Source organism: Lithobates pipiens, unplaced genomic scaffold, assembly GCF_037356315.1.
Source record: "Lithobates pipiens isolate NorthernLeopardFrog02 unplaced genomic scaffold, aLitPip1_a1.2 Scaffold_3, whole genome shotgun sequence".
Lineage (NCBI taxonomy): Eukaryota > Metazoa > Chordata > Amphibia > Anura > Ranidae > Lithobates > Lithobates pipiens.
In genome coordinates, this window is record NW_027507790.1 from 101,955,119 (window position 1) to 101,973,422 (window position 18,304).

At 45.5% G+C, this 18,304-nt stretch overlaps 1 protein-coding gene across 7 annotated transcripts in view; it reads left to right on the forward strand.

The window, feature by feature from the left end:
• The window catches only part of AIFM3 (AIF family member 3), a 140,466-nt gene that overhangs the window by 26,904 nt on the left and 95,258 nt on the right, over window positions 1-18,304 (forward strand). The window lies entirely within an intron of this gene.

Sequence of the window (18,304 nt, forward strand, 5' to 3'; positions counted from 1 at the left end):
CATGATCTTGGCCTTTCTGATATTTGGCTTTGGGTAAGGTCCATACTTCCCATCATAGTCGGTCCTGTTCAATATGTCCACCATCTCCAACATCTCTCCAAAAGACATATTTGAGGCCTTAAATCTTCTCTTCCTGGATCGGGACGTTTCAGGCTCTGGGCTTTCCTCACCCTCCTCCTCGTTAGTGGAACTCTGATTGCGCACCTGCGTTCTCTCAGCCATGTGCTCTCCCCAATGCCCCGAAAGCAAAGGGGTGGGGAATAGTCTAGAAAGAACATCAGGGGCGGGCGGAGTTTCACGCATGCGCACTGTATATAAAAAGCAACACGCTGTATATAAAAAGCAACACGCGTGTGTCGTCCGTACGATCTGTGAACAGAGTGAGGAGCTGACGCGACGATCGTGCAAATGAAAGTAAAATTTTGAACTTAAAAAGGGAGAGTCACATGCTCTCGAGAGTTGGAGTTGGAGTTCGGAGTTCAGGGCCAGAGGCCCGGGAGTTCAGAGATCCCAGAGCCTCTGGGATGGAGGCGAGTCCAGGGAGGCTGAGAGTCTGGCCCCTGAAGATGGAGCTAACATGTAGCGCTGGGGAAATAATGGACGTCCCCAGGCGGGGGATGTGCCAGGCAGCGTAGGAGGAGGAGGAGGAAGTAGAGGCAAAGTGGTGGAAAAGAACTGGGTGATCGACTTTCTGTGAGTAGAACATGGACTGTTGATTGGGAGAGAGCAAAGGGAGTGCAAACCCAGAGGAACTAAATCAGAACGTCATAGTGTGCATTCAAGGAACACAGTATCAAGCGCTTTCAAGGTCCAAGGGAAGTTTGACATACTAGTCATGGAAATAGGCAGTGATGGCCTGTGACTTTGAGTTCAACACCCACAGGATACCCATCGGTTTGGCAGAAAGGGATTATTCAGAGTAATGCTTATCTGTCTAAATTGAGAGTTCTGTATCATAAAGAGAAATGGAACCAAGGAAGGATCGCTATAAGGGGTTTAGTTAACAAAGCTACGGCTATAGATTAACACCCTTTAACAGAGAATGGGGTCAGAAGGGGCATCTCATATACCTCACTGAATAAACCCAACAGATTTATTCCTAAATAAAGCAATATAAATCTGGAATTTTGTTTGGTGTCATGTGATTGCATGGGAGATCGGGAGCGGATCAGTCTGGCAAAAGCTAAATGAACAAAATCAGCAGCCCCCATGGGGGTACCACTACACTAGCTTAGGGGGTGTTGTATTAATACCATGGGCATAGCATAAAGGGGGGCAGGAGTCGCCATAGTGACCCTGTATTTAGCTCCAGGATGTCCGTTGCTCCCTGCTCTCATTGTACACGTTGGATTTTTCAATCACAAAATCTTGGAAACAGAATCCAGGTCCGATCCACCTTGTGTCTCTCAGGACCCTATCTGAGCTCTGTAATCCAGTCCAGGGCTTCTAGTTTGCCTTCTCCCCAGACCACACCCCTCCGCTGCTTTCATTGGCTGGAGGAGAGAAGTCTGAATTTCGGCTCAGAGGATTAGCAGTTTGGGACAGGAGCTTCTGAGGTAAGAAACATGCTGCTGTGCAGGAGAGTTCTCTCATGTGGGCACAGATTAGAAGGGGCAAACTGACACTGCATCTGGCCTGCCAGCAAATACTCACTGTCAGAAAAGTTTTGTAATGTAAAAAATCCTAACACCTCCTGAGGGGTCCCTTCCCCCCCACCAACCAGAAATGGGGACTGATGTTGAGAGGTACTCTGATGTGATGGAGGGGGCTCTGGTGTGATGGAGGGGGCTCTGGTGTGATGGAGGGGGCTCTGGTGTGTTGGAGGGGGCTCTGGTGTGATGGAGGGGGCTCTGGTGTGATGGAGGGGGCTCTGGTGTGTTGGAGGGGGCACTGGTGTGTTGGAGGGGGCTTTGGTGTGTTGGAGGGGGCTTTGGTGTGTTGGAGGGGGCTCTGGTGTTGGAGGGGGCTTTGGTGTGTTGGAGGGGGCTCTGGTGTGTTGGAGGGGGCTCTGGTGTGATAGAGGGGGCTCTGTTGGGATGGAGGGGGCTCTGGAGTGTTGAAGGGGGCTCTGGTGTGTTGGAGCGGGCTCTGGTGTGATAGAGGGGGCTCTGATGTAAAATGGGGACTCTGTCCATTGTTCTATTGTCTGACAATATCCACTAAGGTGGGATACGTTTAGATTTTTGCAGAGTGATTTGTTTTATTCTTTCTCAAAAATTTTCCTAATATTAAAGTGTAAGTTCACCTTTACAGAAAGATAAAGATCTGTAAAGTGAACTTACACAGGACCCCCCCCCCCCCCCATCCTCTGCCAGTTATACTGACTTTGCTGCATTCTTTAACCGGTTCCCGACCAGCACACACCGATGTACGTTGGCAGAATGGCACGGGCAGGCAAATGGGCGTACCTGTACGTCCCTTTAAATTTACCGCCCTGCCATCGCGAGCGCACCGCCGGCGGCACGCTCGCGTCCCATTCGGGACCCCCGTGAGTCCGGTCACGGGTCCCGTGGACTCGATCGCCGCGGGCATACCCGCGATTGTCTCACGGGGTGGCTGAACGGAGAAATGCCTTGTAAACAGCATTTTCCCGTTCTGCCTAGCAACTAGTGACACTGATCTCTGCTCCATGTGATTGGAGCAGAGATCAGTGTTCACTAAATGAAAGCCCAGCCCCCCACAGTTAGTAACACACACCTAGGAAAACTTAACCCCTACACTGCCACCCACTGGTTAACCCCTTCACTGCCAGTGCCATTTACACAGGAATCACTGCATTTATAGAGCAGTGATTGCTGTATAAATGACAATGGTCCCAAAAATGTGTCAAAAATGTCCGATAATGTCGCAGTCACAATAAAAATCGCTGATTGCCGCCATTATTAGTAAAAAAAAATTATTAATAAAAATGCCATAAAACTATCCCCTATTTTGTAAACGCTATAACTTTTGCGCAAACCAATCAATAATTGCGATTTTTTTTAACCAAAAATATGTAGAAGAATACGTATCGGCCTAAACTGAGGGAAAAAATGTTTTTTTTATATATTTTTGGGGGATATTTATAATAACAAAAAGTAAAAAATAAAAACCGCAGGGGTGCTCAAATACCATCGAAAGAAAGCTCTATTTGTGGGAAAAAAAGGATGTCAATTGTGTTTGGGAGCCACGTCGCATGACCGCGCAATTGTCAGTTAAAGCGACGCAATGCCGAATCGCAAAAAGTGGTCTGGTCTTTGACCAGCAAAATGGTCCGGGGCTGAAGGGGTTAATATAATGCACATAAATAAACAGATTGTAGGTTTACAAAGTAAGACATGGGCACCTCTTGGCATCATTAACCCCTTCCCACCCATCTCAGCCCTTTCGCTGGATTTAAAGGCAGGGGGTGGGGGTGAGGCTGAGGGAGGGGCTGAGGGGGGCCCCATGATTTCTATCAGCGGCCCGGGAGTAGTGGAACAGCATGCAGGAACTGGAGCCAGAAGGGATGTCAGCAAAGCGAGTCTTGAACAGGATCACAGGAGATTATGTGATGTTAACCAAAGCGAAGGCAGAGAACCTCTGGACTGGACGGCTTAAAGAGGAAGTAAACCCTGATGAGTTTACTTCCTCTTTGATTCCCTGCAAAGGTAAACCATAATGGACTACTATGCATTGCATAGTAGTCCATCATGTGTCACTTACCTGACACAGGAGCCAGCGAAGTCACCGCTGTCCCCTGTAGTGCGTAGCATCCATCTTCTCGGTGGATCACTCCCGCGCATGCGCACGGGAGCCGCCGCTCGCGGCATATTGCCGATGACAGCAGCGAGTGCCTTTCGGCAAATATCTCCTAAACCGTGTAGGTTTAGGAGATATTTCTTGGACCTACAGGTAAGCCTTAATCTAGGCTTACCTGTAGGTCAAAGTTGTTTGTAAGGGTTTACAGCCACTTTAAGTAGACAGGACTGATGAGCAGGATCATCAACAGCTGAGTAACTGTGGAAAGATAGGAGCTGGCAATTATCCGACAGCTGAGCGGCCAGCTCAGAGAAGGAAGGGCTGAGCCCAGCCCTGACACCAGACCTCCTGTGTAACTATAAACTGGTAACCTGTAAAAGCTTTTAAAGCATCACCTATGACGACGTAGTTTGTCGCCATTCCACCAGTGTGTGCAATTCGAAAGCACGACATAGTGGGTATCTATTTGCGTGGCATAACAGTGTCTTTTATATTTTACAAAAATGTTTTTATTATATTGTGTTTATGTGCATTGAAATTCAAAGTGTATGTGTATCTACAAAGGAATGGTTCACAAATAAACGTATCCAGGTGTTAGAATGGCCAAGTCAAAGTCCAGACCTGAATCCAATCGAGAATCTGTAGAAAGAGCTGAAAACTGCTGTTCACAAACGCTCTCCATCCAACCTCACTGAGCTCGAGCTGTTTTGCAAGGAAGAATGGGCAAGAATTTCAGTCTCTCGATGTGAAAAACTGATAGAGACATACCCCAAGCGTCTTGCAGCTGTAATCGCAGCAAAAGGTAGCTCTACAAAGTATTAACGCAAGGGGGCCGAATAATTTTGCACGCCCCACTTTTCATTTTTTTATTAGTTAAATCGTTTCAAAAATCCAATAGATTTCGTTCCACTTCACAATTGTGTCCCACTTGTTGGTGATTCTTCACAAAAAAATTTAATTTTATATCTTTATGTTTGAAGCCTGAAATGTGGCAAAAGGTTGAAAAGTTCAAGGGGGCCGAATATATAGCGTCTATATATATATATATATATATATATATATATATATATATATATATATATACATACACACACACATTGCATATAATGTTTGGGTGTTCTGATTTTTTACTTAATAACTGGCCCATAGCTGAATGATGGCAACAGGGCGGTTTGTTAACTCTGGGAGGGCGTACAGGGACATCCTCCCAGAATACCGCTCTCGCGTGCCCCCTGGGATGCGCACCTGAGAACTTCCGTGACCTCATCACATCACGGATCATGGTGAACGGCCGCTAATCGTGGCCGTTTACCACGTGATCGCTCTGTCAAATGATGGAGCGATCACATGTAAACAAACTGGCGTGATTTCCGGTTCCTACCTCCCCTCTCCGTCCAGTGTGAGTGAACAGGTGAGAGATCGGTGGCAGCACTGTGGGCTGCATGTGTAGTGCCCACTTCGCTGCTTAGTGAGAGATACAATTCATCCATACTCACCCATCCATTCTCTGCATACTCAACCATACCCTGCATACCCAGCCATACTCTGAATACCCATCCATACTCTGCATACTCTGCATACCCATCCATACTCTGCATACCCATCCATACTTTGCATACTCTGCATACCCATCCATACTCTGCATACCCATCCATCCATACGCTGCATACCCATCCATCCATACTCTGCATACCCATCCATCCATCCTCAACAATGTTCATCCATCCATGCTCAGCCATCCCATCCACCCCCTTTCATAATTAGCCATACCCAGCCGTACTCAGCTGTACCCAGCCGTACCCAGCCATACCCAATCGTACTCAGTCATACCCAGCTATCCCATCTATACCCAGCCATACTCAGCCATACCCATCCATATTCAGCCGTACCGGGCCATACTCATTCATGCTCAGCCATCCCCATCCATGGCTCATCCATCCCCATTAATGCTCATCTATCCTCATTCATGCTCATCCATGCCACATCCATGCCACTACAGTGGCTCACAAAAGTGTAATAGATAGTCAAATTAGATTTGAAACTTATGTCCCTAATACACCTGACGGTGCTCCCTGCATGTTGGTCCTCTGTATGTGACCACTCTGTGGAAAAGTCTCACACATGTGATATCACCGTACTCAGGAGGAGTAGGAGAATCTATTTTGGGGTGTCATTTTTGCCATGTACATGTTATGTGTTAGAAATATTGTGTAAATGGACAATGTTGTGTAAAAATAAAATGTGCTTTCATTTTCTTTACACATTTTCCAAAAGCTTTTAGAAAAAAATGACATGTTCAAAAGACTCGATATGCCTCATAGATTATACATTGGGTTGTTTTCTTTCCAAAATGGTATCATTTTTGGGGTGTTTCCATTGTCCTGGTGCGCCAGGGCCTTCAAAAGTGTAAGAGGTAGTCAAGAAATTATATGTGTAATTTATGCTCAAAGAATGCCTGATGGCGCTCCCTGCATGTTAGGCCTCTGTATGTGGCTACACTGTGTAAAAGTCTCACATATGTGGTATCGCCATACTCAGGAGGAGGAGTAGAATGTGTTTTGGGGTGTAATTTGTGCTATGCGTGTGCTGTGTGTGAAAAAATAACCTGCTAATATAACAATTTTGTGAAAAAAAAAGAAAAGAAAATCTTGATTTTGCAAAGAATTGTGGGAAAAAATTACAACTTTAAAAAACTCACCATCCATCTTACTAAACACCTTGGAATGTCTACTTTCCAAAAAGGGGTAATTTGGGGGGTATTTGTACTTTCCTGGCTTGTTTAGGGTCTCAACAATTTAGTCAGTACTTCAGGTGTGATCAATTTTCAGAGATTGGCATCATAGCTTGTGGACTCTATAACTTTCACAAAGACCAAATAATATATACCGATTTGGGTTATTTTTACGAAAGATATGTAGTGGTATAAATTTTGGCCAAAATACATGAAGAAAAATTACTAATTTGCAAAAACAGAAACAAATAAAAATGCTCTTTTTTTTACAGAATTTTTGGTCTTTTTTTCTTTTATAGCGCAAAAAAAAAACCAGCGGTGATTAAATACCACCAAAAGAAAGCTCTATTTGTGTGAAAAAAAGGACAAAATTTTCAAATAGGTGCAGTGTTGCATGACTGAGTAATTGTCATTCAAATATATGTAAATATATGTAAAATGTGAGAGCACCGAAAGCTGAAAATTGGTCTGGTTATAAAGGGGGTTTAAGTACCCAGTGGTCAAATGGTTAAAAAAAGTGTCAGAAAAAAATGGTCTTCAAATGGTTAAATTCACAGGTACCCAAATATGAGCCTATCCATAGACTCTTGGGTACAATATAACACCTTGAAATATCAAACTAGATCTTTACCACTTCTACTGTTACCTACAGTAAATGTGAACAACTTTTGAACAATGCCTACAGCAATGAAACTCACAGGTTGGACCAGCACAGCAACCTCAAAGGACAAGTAAGAAGTATTTCAAGTTTTAAAATGCAACTAATGAACAATTGGACATGGCTAAACTTAGGACATGAGTGAACAGTGAAAGTGGCAAATATACTTTATGCTATTTTAGTGAGTTAATTTTACTTTTATGCCGCATACACACGATCTGAGTTTTTGTCGGAAAAATCTTGGATGGTTTTTCCGACGGAATTCCACTCAAGCTTGGCTTGCATACACATGGTCACACAAGTTCTCTGTACTTTCGACCATCAAGAACGCAGTGATGTATAACAGTATGACGAGCCGAGAAAATTAACAAAATGCTTCTGAGCATCTGTCGAATTGTTTCCGAGCATGCGTAGGAATTTTGCACGTCGAAATTGCTAAAGATGATCAAAATTTCGAGACAAAAGCTATTGGCTACTAGCCCGTTTATGGTCCCGTTGTATGTGTTCTACGTCACCGCGCTCAGAACAATCAGATTTTTCCGACAACTTTGTGCGACCATGTGTATGCTGGACAATTTGGGCCAAAATCCATCGGAAAAAATCTGACGGATTTTGTAATTGGAAAGTCTGACCGTGTGTCATTAGACAAAATAAAGGTGAATAAAGCACCTGGACCAGATGGCTTACATCCAAGAGTCTTCAAAATGCTAAGCTCTGCTATATCCAAGCTATTGTTTCTAATTTTTAGAAACTCTTTAACCACTTTCAGACCGGACCAATTTGCTGGTGAAAGACCAGACCACTTTTTGCGATTCGGCACTGCGTCATTTTAACTGACAATTGCGCGGTCGTGCGACGTGGCTCCCAAACAAAATTTACGTCCTTTTTTTCCCACAAATAGAGCTTTCTTTTGGTGGTATTTGATCACCTCTGCGGTTTTTATTTTTTGCGCTATAAACAAAAATAGAGCGACAATTTTGAAAAAAACGCATTATTTTTTACTTTTTGTTATAATAAATATCCCCCAAAAATATATAAAAAAACATTTTTTCCCTCAGTTTAGGCCGATACGTATTCTTCTACATATTTTTGGTAAAAAAAATCGCAATAAGCGATTATTGATTGGTTTGCGCAAAAGTTATAGCGTTTACAAAATAGGGATAGTTTTATAGCATTTTTATTACTAATTTTTTATTATTTTTTTTTACTAGTAATGGAGGCGATCAGCGATTTTTATTGGGACTGCGACATTGTGGGGGACCCATCGGACATTTTTGACACATTTTTGGGACCATTGTCATTTATACAGTAATCACTGCTATATAAATGCAGTGATTCCTGTGTAAATGACACTGGCAGTGAAGGGGTTAACCAGTGGGTGGCAGTGTAGGGGTTAAGTGTTCCTAGGGGTGTGTTACTAACTGTGGGGGGTTGGGCTTTCATTTAGTGAACACTGATCTCTGCTCCAATCACATGGAGCAGAGATCAGCGTCACTAGTTGCTAGGCAGAATGGAGAAATGCTGTTTACAACGGCATTTCTTCATTTGGCCGCTCCGTGAGACGATCGCGGGTATGCCCGCAGTGATCGAGTCCGGACTCACGGGGGTCCCGACCAGCGTGGGAGCGCGCCGCCGGCGGCACGCTCCCGATGGCAGGGCGGCAAATTTAAAGGGACGTACATGTACGCCCATTTGCCTGCCCGTGCCATTCTGTCGACGTACATCGTCGTGCGCTGGTCGGCAAGTGGTTAATGACTGGCATGGTACCACTGGCCAGTCATTAACCACTTGCATGGTACCACTGGCATGGTACCACTGTGGCACCACATTGTTTGGCTAAGGCCAATGTGGTGCCTACATTTAATAAGGGATCAAAGTCTTTACCAAGTAAACCGGTTACTTTCACTCAGGGGCGGATCCAGAGTCTAGTCTCGGGAGGGGCACTTCTATAAAATATGTTTTTTTGGGGGCAATTTATATGGGAAATGGCTGGTATTGGCACTTCAATCATTACCGCACGATGGCTGTTATGGTGTCAGGATGATTGAAGCGCATTATTTCTATTAATACATTGTAATATAAAATTAAATGGTTCAATTCACCATAATGCAGAATCAGTGGGAGCCCTGAGGGTGTCTTTCGCCATGTCGCCTGCCACCAAATGCGGATTGTCACTTGCCACGTCACTTGTCACCAAATGCGGATTGTTACTTGCCACATCACCTGCCACACATTGTGGATTGTCACTTGCCACGTCACCTGCCACACATTGCGGATTGTCACTTGCCACGTCACCTGCCACATATTGCGGATTGTCACTTGCCACGTCACCTGCCACACATTGCTGATTGTCACTTGTCACGTAGCCTGCCACACATTGCTGATTGCCACTTGCCACGTAGCCTGCCACACATTGCGGATTGTCACTTACTGTGTCACTTTTCTGCTAAGGTGTTCTTTTGTTGAGTCCCAGAGTGAAGATAGGCAGCAGAGAGAGGATGAAATCTCTCTGCTGCACACAGCTTCCCACACAGTGAGGGCGGAACTGGAGGGATGCAGGGCAGTGAGAGATGATGTCATCTCCCTGCTCCCCTGCCCGCTGGCTTCCTGATTGGCCAGCAGCCCTCCTAAGCCGCCCAGCTGCCCCCCCTCACCCATGCACTCAGCGCAGTCACCCGCAGAACCGGGCGCGCTGGCACCCATGGAACCGGGCAGGCTGGCACCCGTGGAACCGGCCACGCTGGCACCCGAGGAACCGGCTGCGAGTACCCGCGGAACTGGCCGCGCTGGCACCCATGGAACCGGCCGTGGAACCGGCCGCGCTGTCATCCGCTGGCCATATACTCGGAGGGGGCAATTGCCCCGTTGCCCCCCCCCTGGATCCGCCGCTGCTTTGACTTCTATAGTCTGGGAGATACTTTAGAGTTTAACCACTTTCAGACCGGACCATTTTGCTGGTAAATGACCAGAGGTCTTTTTACACTTTGGCACTGCGCTGCTTTAACTGGTAATTGCGCGGTCATGCAATGTTGTACCCAAACAAAATTTGCGTCCTTTTCTTCCCACAAATAGAGCTTTCTTTTGATGGTATTTGATTGCCTCTGCGATTTTTATTTTTTGCGATATAAACGTAAAAAGACCGCAAATTTTGAAAAAAAATGATATTTTCTACTTTTTGTTATTAGAAAAATCCAATAAACTCAATTTTAGTCATACATTTAGGCCAAAATGTATTCAGCCACATGTCTTTGGTAAAAAAAAAGTCAATAATTGTATATTTATTGGTTTGCGCAAAAGTTGTCACATCTACAAACTAAGGTACGTTTTCTGGAATTTACGCAGCTTTTAGTTTACGACTGCCTATCTCATTTCTTGAGGTGCTAAAATGGCAGGGCAGTACAAAACCCCCCCAAATGACCCCATTTTGGAAAATAGACCCCCTAAGGAAATTGATAAGAGGCATGTTGAGCCCATTGAATATTTTATTTTTTTGCCTCAAGCGATTGAATAATGACAAAAAAAAAATTTTTTATTTTTTTTACACAAAGTTGTCACTAAATGATATATTGCTCACACATGCTATGGGCGTATGTGAAATGACACCCCAAAATAAATTCTGCTGCTTCTCCTGAGTATGGGGATACCACATATGTGGGACTTTTTGGGAGACTAGCCGCGTACGGGGCCCCGAAAACCAAGCACCGCCTTCAGGCTTTCTAAGGGCGTAAATTTTTGAGTTCACTTCTCACTACCTATTACAGTTTTGAAGGCCATAAAATGCCAAGATGGCACAAAACCCCCACAAATGACCCCATTTTAGAAAGTAGACACCCCAAGCTATTTGCTGAGAGGCATGTTGAGTTCATGGAATATTTTATATTTTGCCACAAGTTGCGGGAAAATTACAAACTTTTTTTTTTTTTTTTTTTTTTAACAAAGTTGTCACTAAATGATATATTGCTCATGCATGCCATGGGCATATGTGAAATGACACCCCAAAATAAATTCTGCTGCTTCTCCTGAGTACGGGGATACCACATATGTGGGACTTTTTGGGAGCCTAGCCGCGTACGGGGCCCCGAAAACCAAGCACCGCCTTCAGGCTTTCTAAGGGCGTAAATTTTTGAGTTCACTTCTCACTACCTATTACAGTTTTGAAGGCCATAAAATGCCAAGATGGCACAAAACCCCCACAAATGACCCCATTTTAGAAAGTAGACACCCCAAGCTATTTGCTGAGAGGCATGTTGAGTCCATGGAATATTTTATATTTTGCCACAAGTTGCGGGAAAATTACAAACTTTTTTTTTTTTTTTTTTTTTTCACAAAGTTGTCACTAAATGATATATTGCTCACGCATGCCATGGGCATATGTGAAATGACACCCCAAAATAAATTCTGCTGCTTCTCCTGAGTACGGGGATACCACATATGTGGGACTTTTTGGGAGCCTAGCCGCGTACGGGGCCCCGAAAACCAAGCACCGCCTTCAGGCTTTCTAAGGGCGTTACAGTTTTGAAGGCCATAAAATGCCAAGATGGCACAAACCCCCCCCCAAATGACCCCATTTTGGAAAGTAGACACCCCTAAATTTAGGGGTACACTAGTGAGACTAGGTAATAAATGGCGGGTGCCCTGAAACTATAAAAAAATAACTAACCAACCAGCGTCACCTGTAACAGTTATATGGTGATCACTGGTGAAAGGGTTAACTAGGGGGCAATTAGGGGGCTTTATGCGGTAGTATATGGGGGTCCCTGGCGCTATAAAAAGCTGCAGCGAACCTAAATACCTACCTGCCTAACTAGCGTCACCTGTGACACTAATACAGCGATCAGAAAAACGATCGCTTATTAGGCTGGGTTCACACTGGAGCGATGCGGGAACGCCACGAATGCGCGGCGGGTTCCCGCATCGCATGCCTCCCGGCGGCAGTTCACACTGCCCTATGCGAACTGCTGGGAGTGTCAGTGAAATGTTACTGACACCCCCAGATCAGTTCGCATATCGCAGTGCGATCTGCAAACTCGGATCGCATGGTGTGAACACCCATGCGATCCGATTCTGCTGCGGGCCAAAAAAAGGGTCCCGTGCGAATTTGCGGCGGGTGCGGCGAATGGCTGAACTCGAATCGCACAGAGATCGGATGTGATTTGCACTGCAGTGCGGTGCGAATCACATCCGTTCTCATAAACCGCTGCAATGTGAACCCAGCCTTAGTGACACTGGCGACGGGGGGTGATCACGGGGTTAAACCTTTATTGGGGGGGTTAGGGGGGTACCTTAGAACTAAAGGGGGCTAACCCTAACTGCCCTAACAGTTATTAGTCACAAATGACACCCGCCGGGTGATCAGGGGGTTAAACCTTTATTAGGTAATAAATGGCGGGTGCCCTGAAACTATAAAAAAATAACTAACCAACCAGCGTCACCTGTAACAGTTATATGGTGATCACTGGTGAAAGGGTTAACTAGGGGGCAATCAGGGGGCTTTATGCGGTAGTATATGGGGGTCCCTGGCGCTATAAAAAGCTGCGGCGAACCTAAATACCTACCTGCCTAACTAGCGTCACCTGTGACACTAATACGGCGATCAGAAAAATGATCGCTTATTAGGCTGGGTTCACACTGGAGCGATGCGGAAACGCCGCGAATCCGCGGCGGGTTCCCGCATCGCATGCCTCCCGGCGGCAGGTCACACTGCCCTATGCGAACTGCTGGGAGTGTCAGTGAAATGTTACTGACACCCCCAGATCAGTTCGCATATCGCAGTGCGATCTGCAAACTCGGATCGCATGGTGTGAACACCCATGCGATCCGATTCTGCTGCGGGCCAAAAAAAGGGTCCCGTGCGAATTTGCGGCGGGTGCGGCGGGTGTGGCGGGTGCGGCGGGTGCGGCGAATGGCTGAACTCGAATCGCACAGAGATCGGATGTGATTTGCACTGCAGTGCGGTGCGAATCACATTCGTTCTCATAAACCGCTGCAATGTGAACCCAGCCTTAGTGACACTGGCGACGGGGGGTGATCACGGGGTTAAACCTTTATTGGGGGGGTTAGGGGGGTACATTAGAACTAAAGGGGGCTAACTCTAACTGCCCTAACAGTTATTACAGTCACAAATGACACCAATGCAAAAAAAAAAAAAAAAAAATGACATTGGTGTCACTGTGACTGGGGGGCAGGGGTAATTGGGGGGGGGTGATCGGGGGGTAAAGGGGGGGTGTGAGTGTGCCTGGCATGTTCTACTGTGTGTGTAGAGTGTTGGTGCAACTCACCGATCCGCTCTCCTCCGTGTCGGAACGAAAAATACCGACACGGAGGAGAGAATACATCACTTCCTCTCCTGTGTTTACATTACAGGAGAGGAAGTGATGTCACCGGGGATTTCTATTCGTCGGGAGCGATCGCGAGGGGGTGGCCATGAATGAATGGCCGCCCCCTCGTCCCGGATCGCTCCCGGACGAAAACCGACCGCCGCAGGCACCGGGCGGGGGCCCGATTGGGCCCCCGACCCGCGGGAGGCAAGGGACGTACATGTATGTCCTTATGCCTGCCCGTGCCATTCTACCGACGTACATCGGCGTGCGGCGGTCGGCAACTGGTTAATAAAGGACCATATAGAAAGGTTTTGCTAGAAAATATTTCACGCAATAGTCTGCATGAATTCTTGAAAGAACAAGTATGTTTGGATTTCGCCAAAGTGTTTGTTACAGTTCCCCACACATGGTTAATATATTCATTAAAGTAATAAAAAAACAAAATGAAACAAAAAAATATGTTATACTTACCTACACTGTGTGGTGATTTTTCACAGAGCAGCCCTGATCCTCTTATTCTTGGGCCCCCCAGCCAGGGCTTCTGGCCTCTCCCTCCTGCCGAGTGCCCCCAGAGCAAGCAGCTATTGGCTACTGGCTATTGAACTTCCTTGTTTAGTCCCGTTTACGCCATCACGTTCAAAACTAACGGACTTTTGAAGTTCGTTCGGAAAGTCCATCAGAACTCCACCGAAAGTCAGTCGGGAAGACCGTCGGACCTAGTCTGCCCGCGGCATTAGATATTTCAATGCATATTATGCAGACATGAGCCAATGTTGTCATCACCCTAAGAAAATCCATGCAGCCATTGCTGGGGTACATCTAATGTCCAAAAACAGGAAACAGCAGCATCAACACCACCATAGTGTAGTATTAAAAGGATTTACATTTGTTAATGGAACAAAAATATACATTCACAAATATTACTACCATGGCAGAGGCACTGAGAGTCATGAAAAAGTCACTAAGGCTCTATAGGGCTGCCCTGGCCGCAGGCAGTAAGCAGCTCATCAGGTGCAGTGTGGTGGGGGGTAAGACATCAGTGTGGAACGCATTTCAAGGAGAGTGCCTCCTCTTTGCCATACAATTTTTTTGATTTTTTTTTAGGTACATATATGTAGACAGAAAGTGAATGCAAAGAGGCTGTACTAGATCAGCAGTAATTTTATAACAAAGGAAGTAAAACATGATAAAATACATTTTCCTACAAACCAAAACAGCAAATACTTAGTGACCACATGGCATTGTTACAAAACAAAATGATAGGATTAGTGTCAGGCTTATCATTAAGATTTGTGTTTGTGTAGGCTTTGTTAGGCAAGCCATCTATTGACGTCCTCTCGTGATTGCATTTCATGCCCCCCCCCCCAACGGCGTGCACCAGCAGTGATCTGTGATCACTGAACACAGCTGATCACAGATTGGTGTAATCACAGAGGCCCTTTACCATGTGACCAGCTGCATCCAATTACAGCTGATCACAGTATAAACTGAAATTGCCAGTTATCTGCAATCCTCTCCTCATGCTGACAGTGGCAATCGATACAGGGAACATCTACACTGCTAACTATTATCAGTGCTGCCCCAACAGTGCCCACCAGTGCTGCCTGTAAGTGTCCATCAGTGATGTCTGTCAGTGCCTATCAGTGCCGCCTATGAGTGTCCATCAGTGCTGCATATCAGTGCAGCCTAATCAGTGCCTCATTATCAGTGCCGCCTCATCACTGCAGCCTATCGTCCATCAATGCCACCAGGGCTGGTCAAAAATGTGGCCCTGGGCTTTATCCAGAGCGGCCCACTTTAATTTTGCAAACATGCACAAAAACAGTATATGTCCCCAGAGAGCCCCCCCTTACATCAGGGTCCTCAGAGAGCCCCCCCTTACATCAGGGCCCCAGGGAGCCCCCCCTTATATCAGAGTCACCAGAGAGCTCCCCCTTTCATCAGAGTTCCCAGAGAGCCCCTCACTTACATCAAGGTCCCCAGAGAGCCTCCCACTTACATCAGGGTCCCCAAAAAGCCACCTCTTACATCAGGATCCCCAGAGAGCCCCCTCACTTACATCACGGTTCCCAGAGAGCCCCCCACTTACATCAGGGTCCCCAGAGAGCCCCTCGTTACCTCAGAGTCCCCAGAGAGCCGCTTATATCAGGGTTACCAGAGAGTTGGCCATAGATGGATCCCTACTGAACTGACCGAAATTGAATCCATCTATGGGCAGGCTGGTTGTACTAAAGTCGATCCATCTATCCACTTCAGTACAACCAGTCTATCAAATTAAATTTTTGCATGTGATCACATGAAGGCTCCCTGCCAGCAGAACACCATATTACTGAGGGAGGCATCCCCCATCAATACTTACTGTGTTGATGGTGGAACCAAGCAATTTTCTTTCCTTTCACTCTTGTTTTTGTTTTTCAGGCAAATTTAACCTAAGCAGGCAACAAGGTGAAACAGCAGTCTAATTTTTAATGAAATTTTAGCAGAGGTAAACTCAGTAAAGCCAGCCATCCATGGATCAAAATTTGGCGGTTTCAGCAGGGACTGGCCAAATTTCGATCCATGTATGGACTGGGTAGTTGTACATAAGTTGATCTACTTATTAATGTATATACAACCTCCCTGCTGGAAAATTTCTGCTCGATCAGCACCACCAGCTATAGCTGGCAGCACTGATCAGTGTGTTCTGACAGAAGGGAAGGGAAGTCTCCCTTCTATCATAATACAAAGGCACGGCGGGAAGATTCCCCCATTCACCTCAAATATTTGGATAAGGGAATCTAATAATTTTTCTTTTGGAGGGAAATTGGGTATCTGGCGGTCCAGGGAGGTAATGCCCTTAGTTTGTGATAATGTAAATTTGATTAGTCAGTCTTTAGGTAAAAACTTGAACCATGGTAAGGGGGTGATTTAAAAAGAGGCAGCCATCCTCAGAGTGTGTCAAGCAACTCTGCAAAACATATAAAGGAAACAGGGGGAGGGGGTGGGCACCTCTAAGTGTAGTATTAAAACAGTATCATTTATTGCACAAGATTAAAAACACTTACAAGATATAAGTGGGAGTAATGCTCGTCATAAGTATGTAGTCCTGGCAGCAGGGACGGACTGACCATTCGGGCACTCTGGCACTGCCTGAGGGCTCCCTGCCACTAAGGGGCCCCATCAGGGTTGCCAGCCTCAATAAAACCAGGGACAGTATAAAAAATCTGTGTTTTTTACTAAATCCTAAGATTATAGCTGCCCCGCCTCTACAGTACCTTTTCAGAGTGTGTATGTGTATTCTGTGTGTGTATACTGTGTGTGTATATTGTGTGTCTGTGTGTGTATACTGTATGTGTGTGTGTATATATATATATATATATATATATATATATATATATACTGTGTGGCCTCATAATCTATTGCCTGGGGGCCCCATAATCTCCAATTGCCTGGGGGCCCCATAGTCTCCTAATGCCCAGGGGCCACATAATCTTCTCCTATTGCCCGGGGGCCCCATGAGTTGTCAGTCTGCCCCTGCCTGGCAGTCCCACAGGCTCCTCGCATGATCTGGGTAGCTGGGAGAGGTTCTGGTGTGATGTTGTGCTGAATAGCTGTACATTCAGGAAAAGCAGGAAGTAATCAGCTCTATGCTATCCAGCTTTAGCCTGAAGCGGAAATGATGTCACTAGCAGGGGGCGGGAGGAAGGGGTCAAGACTGTCTCAAGGGCTCAGAGGCCAGTAGAAGGAGTTGTAAGCTCAGAGCGCGTAGCCTTTCATTCCACAGAGACAATCCTGACCCCTTCCTCCTGCCCTCTGCTGGTGACATCATTTCCTCTTCAGGTTCAAGCTGGATAGCATAGAGCTGACTACTTCCTGCTTTTCTTCACCAGAACCTCTCCCAGCTACCCGGATTGTGCGAGGAGTCTGTGGGACGCAGTAGAACTGCCAGGACTACATACTTATGGCGAGCATTACTCCCACTTATATCTTGTAAGTGTTTTTAATATTGTGCAATAAATGATAGGGTTTTAATACTACACGTAGAGGCGCCCCCCCACCCCCCTCTTGTTTATTTAATAATTTTTCTGTGTTCGTGTTATATGCACTTCCTAACTTTGCTGTAAAATCAAGTTCAGTAAAAATATTCTGCTCACACATTGTGTCAATTAGTGACCCAAACATTAGAAAATAACTGTATTGGGAAACTCGTGTTTATGGACAGTTTTATTTTTTTATCTCTGAAGATGCTGTTATTATTATTATTATTATTATTCAGGATTTTTATAGCCAACAGTTTGCACAGTGCTTTACACTAGTCTGGGTTCACACTATTTCCGCATGCGTCCCCGTTTACCATTTCAGGTCCAATTTCAGACCAAAGTTTGGGCTGAATTTGGACCTGAAACGGACCAATAGACGCACAGGACTCCTGTGCAAATTCACACCGGAGCCGCAACGGAGATATGTGAACCGTCTCCATAGACAGCCCGTCAGTTTCCTACAATGTGAATTGGATGCGGCAAAACCAATTTGCATAGGTGTGAACCCAGCCTTAAGGGAGACAGTACAGTTACAATACTGTTCAATACAGAAGGATTAGTATAACTACTCTAATTAGTAATCTGGTGCTGTGTGTTACTAAAGGTCATAATGAATACACATATAAACTATTTTTTATGTACTAAAAGATGAAGGACAATGGTCATTGTTTTCATATGACTGAATAATTTATTAAGGAAATTAATATTTTTCAAAATGCCTTAAATGTATACTTGTATTCATCAATTATGCTAGTCACTAAAATGTAAGTTTAGATAATATTAAAGGTCCACTTGGTGTCTAGATACAACAAAAGAACACAGGAAAATCCGCAGCTCAGACAATAATAGCATAGTA